The following is a 10,648-nucleotide window of genomic DNA, read 5'->3' as shown; positions in this document are numbered from 1 at the left end:
AAATGTAGCAATGCCTAATTTTAGATCATTAATTCCCTTTAAAGGCCCAGGAAGGTATGGGTTACAAATAGAAACACCCAGGGGCGCCTGGGTGGCTCAGTTGTTTAAATGTCTACCTTCAGCTCAGGTCATGATTCCAGGATCCTGGGATCAAGCCCTTCATCAAGCTCCCTGGTCAGTGGGGAGTCTGCTTCTCCCTCTCCCCCTGCTCCTGCTCTCTCTCTCTGAAAGAAATAAATAAAATCTTTAAAAAGAAAAAAGAAACACTCATGGTTAGCATATCATGCTTCTATATCTCCCTCATGGTTTTTAAAGTGCCTCTCTCTGGGAATGAGTGAACTGCTTTGCCAACAAACATTTATTTCCCAGTTCAATTCTCATTACCTAGTTTCCCCATCTGTCTAAAGGGATCAGACATTCAAGTTTATCCTAATTCACCGGAGGAAGGGAAATAGAGATGAGAATGGAGAAAGTACATAAAATCAATAGGAAAAGGAAAGATTTTAACACAAAAAAGAGGGTAAAAATAAAATAAATAAAAGTTTAAAACATTTTTGAAAATTCGATATGTAAATAAAAGTTTAAAGCAGATTCAAAAGTAAGATGGAGATGTTGTAACTGATTTAACAGCAAGCATGCACCACCTTTTCTTCCTGGAATTGTGGTTCAAGCTCCCTAAGGTTACACATCACAAGTATTCTTCTCAAAAAAGAAGCACCTGGAAAGTGTGGTATTTCCCAAAGTTGTTAATTGACTAAGTTGCTCTCACCACCCCATCTCCACTTCCTTATGCATATCTACACTGCTCGGGGCAACAGAAAGTTTGAAGCCAGCTTTCCAGATAAAGTCACCTTGTGACCATCCTCATTTGAGAATGCTGGTCAACACAAACCTGTCCATCGTGCAGATTTCCAGCAGTGGGCAGGTGGGGAGGAGTACAGAGTGGTGGATGGGACCAGACCTGCAGTGGCTAAGCCCAGTGCTTCCTATGGATGCAGCCAAAGCCCTGTGCTAGGTGCTGCATTTCTCAGAGGTATCCAAACTAGCTTTCTCCCCAGTCTGGCTACCCAAAATATGTTTTCTTTATGTTATCTATGTCTATAGATAACAAAATACTGTATGTTAACTGTACTGGAATTTAAATTAAGAACTTAACAATTTTTTTAAAAAAACTTAATAAAATTAAAATATATATACATGTTTTCTTTAAAGCAATTGCCAGAATGGAACACTTATCTCTCCAGTAACCAGATTCAATCCAATTGCCACATGAGTTTAAATATAATCTCGGTAATGGTACAAACTTCACTTCAGTTGCTCTGGAAGAAGTTGTGTGTGAAGGAAACTCTGGCTTACTGACTGCTGGTCCTAAGAACCCAGGGGAACACTCTGAGCATGACTGCCTTACCTCCGGGACAGGAGGTCATCATTGCCCCAGGAAGAGCAGAGATGGGCAAGATGTGGGATTTGAAAGAAGTAACTCTTTTCCCTCAGAGACAATCTCCACAGACCAATTACACTGTGCTTGTTAGGCTTCTGTTACTTTTTCTCTGAATGGTGATTTCCTCACCTGAAACTCTCACCTATTTTTAAAAGAATTTATGAATCAGAATTTAGTTTTTCCTGACCCAGAACCATAAGAGAATCTGAAGCCCCAGTTTCCCCTGGAGACAGTCTCCTGCCTTTGCTGAAGTTTCCCTTTGAGAAATTAATCTTGCCTGTGATCTTGCCCATGACTTTCTGTCCGTGTCCTCAAGACTGAGACCATTTGATCCAAAGTGCCCAATTATTCAGGGATCACCTTCAGGCAACATCTCCTGTAACATGATTCTCTTGTTGCTCAGACATTCTTTTCACAACGGATACAGCTCTTTGGTGAGAACTTTCTCACTATTGGAAGCCTTTAATTGGACACTATCTAAGTATTTAACTACTTTTTGTATCTAGATGTTTGTCCTCATATCCTATAAATACAACACAAATTTATGAGCCAGTTTGAGCATCTCAAATTACATAAATGACATATTAATTCTACCGATACACATTTAGGTTGTTTCTAGTTTGTGGCACACACACACATACACACACTCAGACACACAGTCACACTCAACCTTTTGACATATATATCCATTTCTGTTACCTACAGGTGGAATGGCTTCATCAAAGATCATGTGCAGGTCTGGCTTCAGCTAATATTGTCAGTTTGTCAAAATAGTTGTGCTGATTATATTCCCACGAACTATGTTTGTATGAGGACTTCTTTTGCTCTAGCCTTTATCCTCAGATTGTCAGTCTCCATCATTGTAGCCATTGTGATGGGCAACAGTAGTATTTCATTGTGATTATATTCCACATTTCTCTGATGACTAATGAGGTTGTGCATATTTTAAAATATTTATTGGACATTGAAGATTCCACTCTCTGAGGTGTGTTGTTTCTTGCCTGTTTTTCTATTGGGTTATCTCTCTTTTTCTTATTGATTTTAATTCTTTGTGTATTTTTAATATGGATCACAAATATTTTCTCCCACATTGTGGCTTTTTTATTCTCATAATGGTGCCTCTGATGAAGAGATGCCCTTAATTTTAATTTAGTTCTATTTATTGTTTTTCATAAAGTTATTGTTTTGTGTCTTTGAGTGAGAAATCTTTGTCTATCACAAATCATAAAGTTATTGTTCAATGTAATCATTGGGAGATTTAATACTTTACTTTTCACATTGAAAACAACATATTTGGAATTTATATCTGTGTATTTTATGAAATAGGAGCCCAAATTTATTGTTTTTCTATGTGGATATCCAATTTTATTAAGAGACCATTCTTTCATCATTTTTCTCCTGTATTGCCATAAATCAATTTTTGATTTATATGTGTAGGCTGATTTCTAGACTCTTTTTTCTGACCCATTGGTCAATTGTCTGTTGTCATAAAAAATTACATTGCCTTAATTACTGTAGCTTTATAATAAACTTGTTTTTATCATAGGGTAAATCCTCCAACTTGATTCTACATTTTTTTTTTGGTTATTTGTGGCCATTTGAATTTTCAACCTGATTCTAAAACTATCTTGAAAATTTTCAGGGAAAAAATTTGCTGAAATTTTAACTGGGTTTTAACCTAAAAATAAATTTGGGGAGGGGCACCTGGCTGGCTCAGTCAGTAGAGCATGTGGCTCTTGATCTCAGGGTTGTGAGTTCAAGCTCCTTGTTGGGTGTCAAGATTACTTAAATGTAAAATCTTTAAAAAAATTTTTTTTAAATAAATGAGAAGTGACTTTTCTATGCTCTTAAATATTCCAATCCATTAAAAAGATATATTCTTCCACTTATTTAATATCTGTTCTTTTTTTTTTTTCTATGTAGCAGTGTTGTATATCTCTGATTAGATTTATACCCAGGAGTGAAGCTTTGAAAGGCTACTTTAGTTAGTATCTTTTAAATTATATAAAAATATAATTGGCTTTTATATATTAACTATGTATACATGAAATGAGTTTTATGAATGACTGGTGCCATTTCTTCATTATATATTTGGTAGAATTCACTGGTGAAGCCACTTGGCCCAAATACTCTTTGGTAGAAAATTCTTAAATATAGATTTAAAGTTTTTAGTATATAGGACTACTCTTTTTATTCATGTGTCCATTTGAGTAGTTTATTTTTCCTAGAAATTTGTCTATTTCATCTAAATATTTACTTCTAAAATTTACTAACTTACCCATACATTAATTAACTAGAATTTAAATAAAAACTTGAAATAAAAAATAAATAAATAAAATAGGGGCAACTGGGTGGCTCAGTCAGTTAAGAGTCCAGCTATGATTTTGGCTCAGGTCATGGTATGGTGGTGAGATCGAGCCCAGGTTGGGATCCACATTCAGTGCAGAGTCTGCTTGTCTCTGAAAATCGGTGTTCTTAAATCTTTTGCCCATTATTGGTCTTTGTGTGAATGTGAGAAACCTATGAAGGCCAAGGAAAGAACCACCAGAAATAAGTAAACAGAATGCTCTCTAGAGGTGACACAAGGCCCAGAAAAGTTCTCACCAGCCAAATGGAAAGATGTCTAACACACAAGATATCAAGTAGACTCTTCAGAAAAATATAATCTCGGTAATGGTACAAACTTCACTTCAGTTGCTCTGGATCCAACCTAACAACTCTTAAAAGAAAATCTCAAAAGATCAAACAAATTCTCAGCAACTGAACTGCTTCCCAGGACAAAGTGCAGAGGTATTTAAAGGAAAGCAAAACTACCCAATGCCCCAAAACATAAAATACGCAATGCTTGTAATTCATAAAAATAATTCCAGGCATGCAAAGAGGCAGGAGAGTCTCCAGACCATAGCACAAAACCCAAACAAACCATAATGAGGAGAAAAAAATCAGTCAGTGGAAACACATACAAAAATGACACAGTTGATACAAGCACATTACAATAACCATTACAAATATACTTCCCATGTTCAAGAAGACAGAAAAACCCAAGCACAATGAGAAAAGAAACCAAGGGCATAAAAACACCCAATTCAAACTATAAGGTGATGAAATATATATCTAAAATGAAAAATAGACTGGGTGCAATGAATAGCAGATTAGACACTGCAGAAGAAGTTGGAGGACTTGTAGACACAGCAATACACCCAAAATGGAAGACAGAAAAAAAACAAGACTGAAAAAAATCGAATAATCTTTCAATAAGCTATGAGAAATAACAAACATGAGATCAGAGTTACAAAAGGAAAAGGGGAAGATGAGGTATACGGAAAGACATAATCAATATTTTACAAATATTAACCCCAAACTTACAAATATGATGAAAAGAATGAATCTATATATTCAAGTGGCTCAACAAACCCCAATTATTTAAAAAAAAATACTAAAGTAGTACATCTAGAGAAGAAAGGGGGGGGTAAACAGAAAGGGGAATGAAGCATGAGAGACTATGGACTCTGGGAAACAAACTGAGGGCTTCAGAGCGGAGGGGGTGGGGGAATGGGATAGGTTGGTGATGGGTATTAAGGAGGGCACGTATTGCATGGTGCACTGGGTGTTATACGCAACTAATGAATCATGGAACTTCACATCAAAAACTAGGGATGTACTGTATGTTGACTAACATAATATAATAAAAAATATTATTAATAAAAAAAAGTACCACATCTAATAAAGCAACCTAATTAAAAAAAACTTACTAAAGCAATTATAGAAAAAATTACACATTACATACAGAGAAAAAAGGAAAAATTAACAGAAGAACTGAAGAAAAAAAATGCCAAGCAAGAATTCCAAGCCACTAAAAAAAAATGAAAAAAGAAGAAAAAATTTTCAAAAAAATGAAAGATAAATAAATAAGGATGTATTCATCATGCAAATGATAAAAGTATTTATAGTCAGTAGACCAAAGCATTTCAAGCAAAGTTAAGGACATACACCTAAGAAAAATAATAATAAAGATAATTAAAAATAAATAGAAAACAAAAATAATAGAGAATATCAAAGGAAACAGAAGCTAAACAAAAGGAAACAAAAGCTGATTTTTGGGGGGAGGGACTATCAATAAAATTGTTAAACNGGAGGGACTATCAATAAAATTGATAAACTTCTATCCAAACCAATCAAGAAAGATAGAAGATACAAATTATCAATATTAAAAAATATATATAATATATCAGTTTCATTCATAATCACCAAAATCCAGAAATATCTATCAACTGGTGAATGAATAAACAGATTGTGGTACATCCATGTAATGGGACACTACTTGGCAATAAAAAGAAATGAGGTGATATTTTATATGGAACACCCCAAAGACTCCACCCCCTAATTACTAGAACTCATAGAATAATTCAGTAATGTGGCAGCATACAAAATCAATGCTCAGAAATCAGTTGCATTTCTACATATGAACAATGAGACTGAAGAAAGAGAAATTAGGGAATCCATTCCATTTACAATAGAACCAAAAATCATAAGATATCTCAGAATTAACCAGAGAGGTAAAGGATCTATATTCTAGAAACTACAGAATGCTGATGAAAGACATTGAAGAAGACACAAAAANGATCTATATTCTAGAAACTACAGAACACTGATGAAAGACATTGAAGAAGACACAAAAAGATGGAAAAACATTGCATGCTCATGGATCAGAAGAATAAACATAGTTAAAATGTCTATGCTACCCAGATCAATCTACACTTTCAACGCCATCCCCAACAAAGTACCGATGACATTTTTCAAAGAGCTGGAACAAATAATCCTAAAATTTGTGTGGAACCAGAAAAGGCCCCGAATTGCCAAGGAAACATTGAAAAAGAAAAACAAAGCTGGAGTCATCACGTTGCCTGATTTCAAGCTATACTACAAAGCTGTGATCACAAAGACAGCATGGTACTGGCACAAAAACAGACACATAGACAAATGGAACAGAATAGAGAACCCAAAAGTGGACCCTTGGCTCTATGTTCAACTAATCTTTGACAAAGCAGGAAAAAACATCCAGTGGAAAAAAGACAGTCTCTTCAATAAATGGTGCTGAGAAAACTGGACAGCTACATGCAAAAGAATGAAACTTGACTACTCTCTCACACCTTACACAAAGATAAACTCCAAATGGATGAAAGACCTTGATGTGAGACAGGAAGCCATCAAAACCATAGAGGAAAACATAGGCTGTAACCTCTTCAACATTGGCCACAGCAACTTTTTTCATGACACATCTCCAAAGGCAAGAGAAACAAAAGAAAAAATGAACTTGTGGGACTTCATCAAGATAAAAAGCTTCTGCAGAGCAAAGGAAACAGTCATCAAAACAAAGAGGCAACCCACAGAATAGGAGAAGATATTTGCAAATGAAACTACAGATAAAAGGCTGGTATCCAGGATCTATAAAGAACTTCTCAAACTCAATACACAAGAAACAAATAATCAAATCAAAAAATGGGTAGAAGATATNGTCCAAGATCTATAAAGAACTTCTCAAACTCAATACACAAGAAACAAATAATCAAATCAAAACATGGGTAGAAGATATGAACAGCACTTTTCTAATGAAGACATACAAATGGCTAACAGACACATGAAAAAATGTTCAAAATCATTAGCCCTCAGGGAAATTCAAATCAAAACCACACTGAGATACCACCTTACGCCAGTTAGAATGGCAAANAAAAATGTTCAAAATCATTAGCCATCAGGGCAATTCAAATCAAAGCCACATTGAGATACCACCTTACACCAGGTAGAATGGCACAAATTGACAAGGCAGGAAACAACAAATGTTGGAGAGGATGTGGAGAAAGGGGATCCCTCTTACATTGTTGGTGGGAATGCAAGTTGGTACAGCCACTTTGGAAAACAGTGTGGAGGTCCCTTAAAAAGTTAAAAATTGAGCTACCCTATGATCCAGCAATTGTACTACTGGGTATTTACCCCAAAGATACAGACGTAGTGAAGAGAAGGGCCTTATGCACCCCAATGTTCATAGCAGTATTGTCCATAATAGGAAAATCGTGGAAGGAGCCGAGATGCCCTTCAACAGATGACTGGATTAAGAAGTTGTGGTCCATATATACAATGGAATATTACTCAGCTATCAAAAAGAATGTGTTCTCAACATTTGCTGCAACATGGACGGCACTGGAGGAGATAATGCTAAGTGAAATAAGTCAAGCAGAGAAAGACAATTATCATATGATTTCTCTCATCTATGGAACATAAGAACTATGTTCCATCTTCTATGGAAGATCGATAGGGGAAGAAAGGGATAAAGAAAGGGGGGTAATCAGAAGGGGGAATGAAGCATGAGAGACTATGGACTCTGAGAAACAATCTGAGGGCTTCAGAGGGGAGAAGGGTGGGGGAATGGGATAGGCTGGTGATGGGTAGTAAGGAGGGCACGTATTGCATGGTGCACTGGGTATTATATGCAACTAATGAATCATCGAACTTTACATCAAAAGCCAGGGATGTACTGTATGGTGACTAACATAATATAATTTAAAAAAAAAACTGTAAGGAAACATTGAGAAATTTTTTTNGCAACTAATGAATCATCGAACTTTACATCAAAAGCCAGGGATGTACTGTATGGTGACTAACATAATATAATTAAAAAAAAAACTGTAAAGAAACATTGAGAAATTAAAAAAAAAAAGAAAAAAAGATTTAAGTACAAATTCAGCAGACATTCAAAGGACAATAGGCAAAACTATGAATATAGTTATGCCAATAAATTTGAAAACTTAAAGGGNATTCAGCAGACATTCAAAGGACAATAGGCAAAACTATGAATATAGTTATGCCAATAAATTTGAAAACTTAAATCAAAGGANAAAACTTAAAGGGCATTTCTGTTAAATTTCTTTTAAATAAATAATTTAAGTAAATATTTTCTGTTAAATAAATAATTCCTGTTAAATAAATTTCTGTTAAAATTTAACTTACCAAAAGCTGATGGAACATAAAATATCCTGAAAAAAAATCCTAAAGCCTTAGAGAAATAAAATCTGTATTAAAGGTATTCCCTCAAAGATAAACTATGTGGGTGTGTTCCATCAAATTTCCATGAAACAGAATCATTTCAATCGTACTGCACTCTGGAGCTGAAGTATGTAGTTGTGCATTACACAAACAGAGAGAGATGAGGTAGTAAGAAAATATAATCAAACCCATGTTTTGCTTGGCAACGGATGTGCCCTGATATGGGACTTTTTATCCTGAAGGGATGCATTTTTCTACTTGGAACAAAGACCATGTTGTCTTACAGACCTATAAGCCCTGTTATCAATCTTCTACCAACAGTAGAAAGTTGGGTCACGTGATGTCTACATTTATCCCATGTCTACAACACGTAAGTTTATGACAATCTATCAAATTATTATCTTTGCACGAACTGGCTCTTCCTAATTTCTATATGCATGTGCCATTCAATCATGCCCTTTCCTTTTAAAAAATATAAAAAAATCAAGAAGTGCAGGGGACTCGTTCAGTCACACTGTCTCCTTCCTCTTAAGTGTCTTCTTATGGATCTCTAAGTGCTCACGGATTATCACAAATCTGACATTCACTTGACCTCTAGCAAATACCTAAAGAATAGATAGTGCTTAGTACCTATGATAGCCCTTAGCAGAATTGCATCTCTGTAAAATTGCCTGCGATGAAAATTTATTTTAAAGACTTTTTCTTATCTGTAAGACCTTTCTTATCTTTAAGAGACCTTTCTTATCTTATTATAAGCCTCAGTAATTTTACAGAAAATAAAATACCAATCAAATTAAATTCTTTGTAGCCTTTCCAAATTCTCTCTGGATATTGGCTTCCTCATATTTAGATTGGGAATAATAATGCCAGGTCTCCCTATGTTAATGGATAAAGTATAAAGGAATGGGGCTATAATAGTCATGGTAATAATCCTTGTTGAATATGAGAATGTTATGGGCTGAATTGGGTTACCTCCAAATTCATATGTTGACATCTTAATTTCCAAAACCTCAGAATGTGGCTATATTTGGAAGAAGGGTCTTTAAAGAGGTAATTAAGTTAAAATGAGATCATTAAGGTGGGCCCTAATCCAATATGACTTGGTGTCCTTATAAGAAAAGGTTAAGAAACAGAAAGGCAGGGAGGAAGACCATATGAAGACACAGGGAAAAGACATCCACCTACAGAAAGGACAGAAGCCTCATAAGAATTCAACCCTGCTAACACCTTGATCTCAGACTTCTAGAATCCAGAATTATAAGAAAATACATTTCTGTTGTTTAAGCCACCCAGTTTGCGGTACTCTGTAATTGTAGTACTTACAGTGAATTAATAAAAAATAGAATGAGATGATAGTTACAAAAACACTTCAAAAAATTAAAACTCTAACACAAAGTAATATTGTTCAAATTAACAGTAACAAATATAATGCTGGTACCCATATCTATATGCACTGAGTTTTCTCTTAAAAGTTGTTTGCTGTACAAAAGTTTAGAGAGATGCAAAACCTTGCCACTAATCATGTAGGGATTTAGGGACTTAGATCAAGCCAGCTCCAGCATCACCATTCTTTTTTGAATCATAGGTTTTGTAGAACACACTATTTTAAAAATAATATTTTATTTTTTGTAATGATTGTTAGTTGACAACAGAAGCATTTATTTAAAATGCTGAACTTTATTAAAAATTCCCAAATAACAACACAATATCTTTGCCCACTATAAAATTCTCTATTGCTGTATCACAAAAAAATCAAGTCAAAGTTTTGGTGTTTCTAAATATTCTTTATTACAGTTACAGCTTCTGATTTTTAAGAAAATCAAAGCCAAATAGAAATTGTTTTTCAAAAAGTAATGGTGAACTTTTTAGGGTAACCTTACCTGATATATTAATTTTCTGCAGTAAATACGAGTTACAAATTCTCGGAATAACATAGCTTTATGGAAGTGATTCCCTCCTGGTCCAGTTTCCTCACCTTTCAGATAAGGTAAAAAAAAAAAAAAATATCTGGAAAGTGGTTGGTTTGTGAAGCCCTGTAAGGTAGAGTTTCTCCTGTGAGACCTCTATCTTCTCACCACTAAAAATAATAAAACACTGTAAAAGCAGTGTGGGACAATGGTTCAGAGCATAGCTTCCAGAGCCAGATAACCTGAGTTCCAACAGAGA

The sequence above is a fragment of the Ailuropoda melanoleuca genome, chromosome 1 (genome assembly GCF_002007445.2).
Source record: "Ailuropoda melanoleuca isolate Jingjing chromosome 1, ASM200744v2, whole genome shotgun sequence".
NCBI classification, from domain to species: Eukaryota; Metazoa; Chordata; class Mammalia; order Carnivora; family Ursidae; genus Ailuropoda; species Ailuropoda melanoleuca.
The sequence above is the reverse complement of the archived record's forward strand: the minus strand, read 5'-3'. Positions refer to the sequence as shown.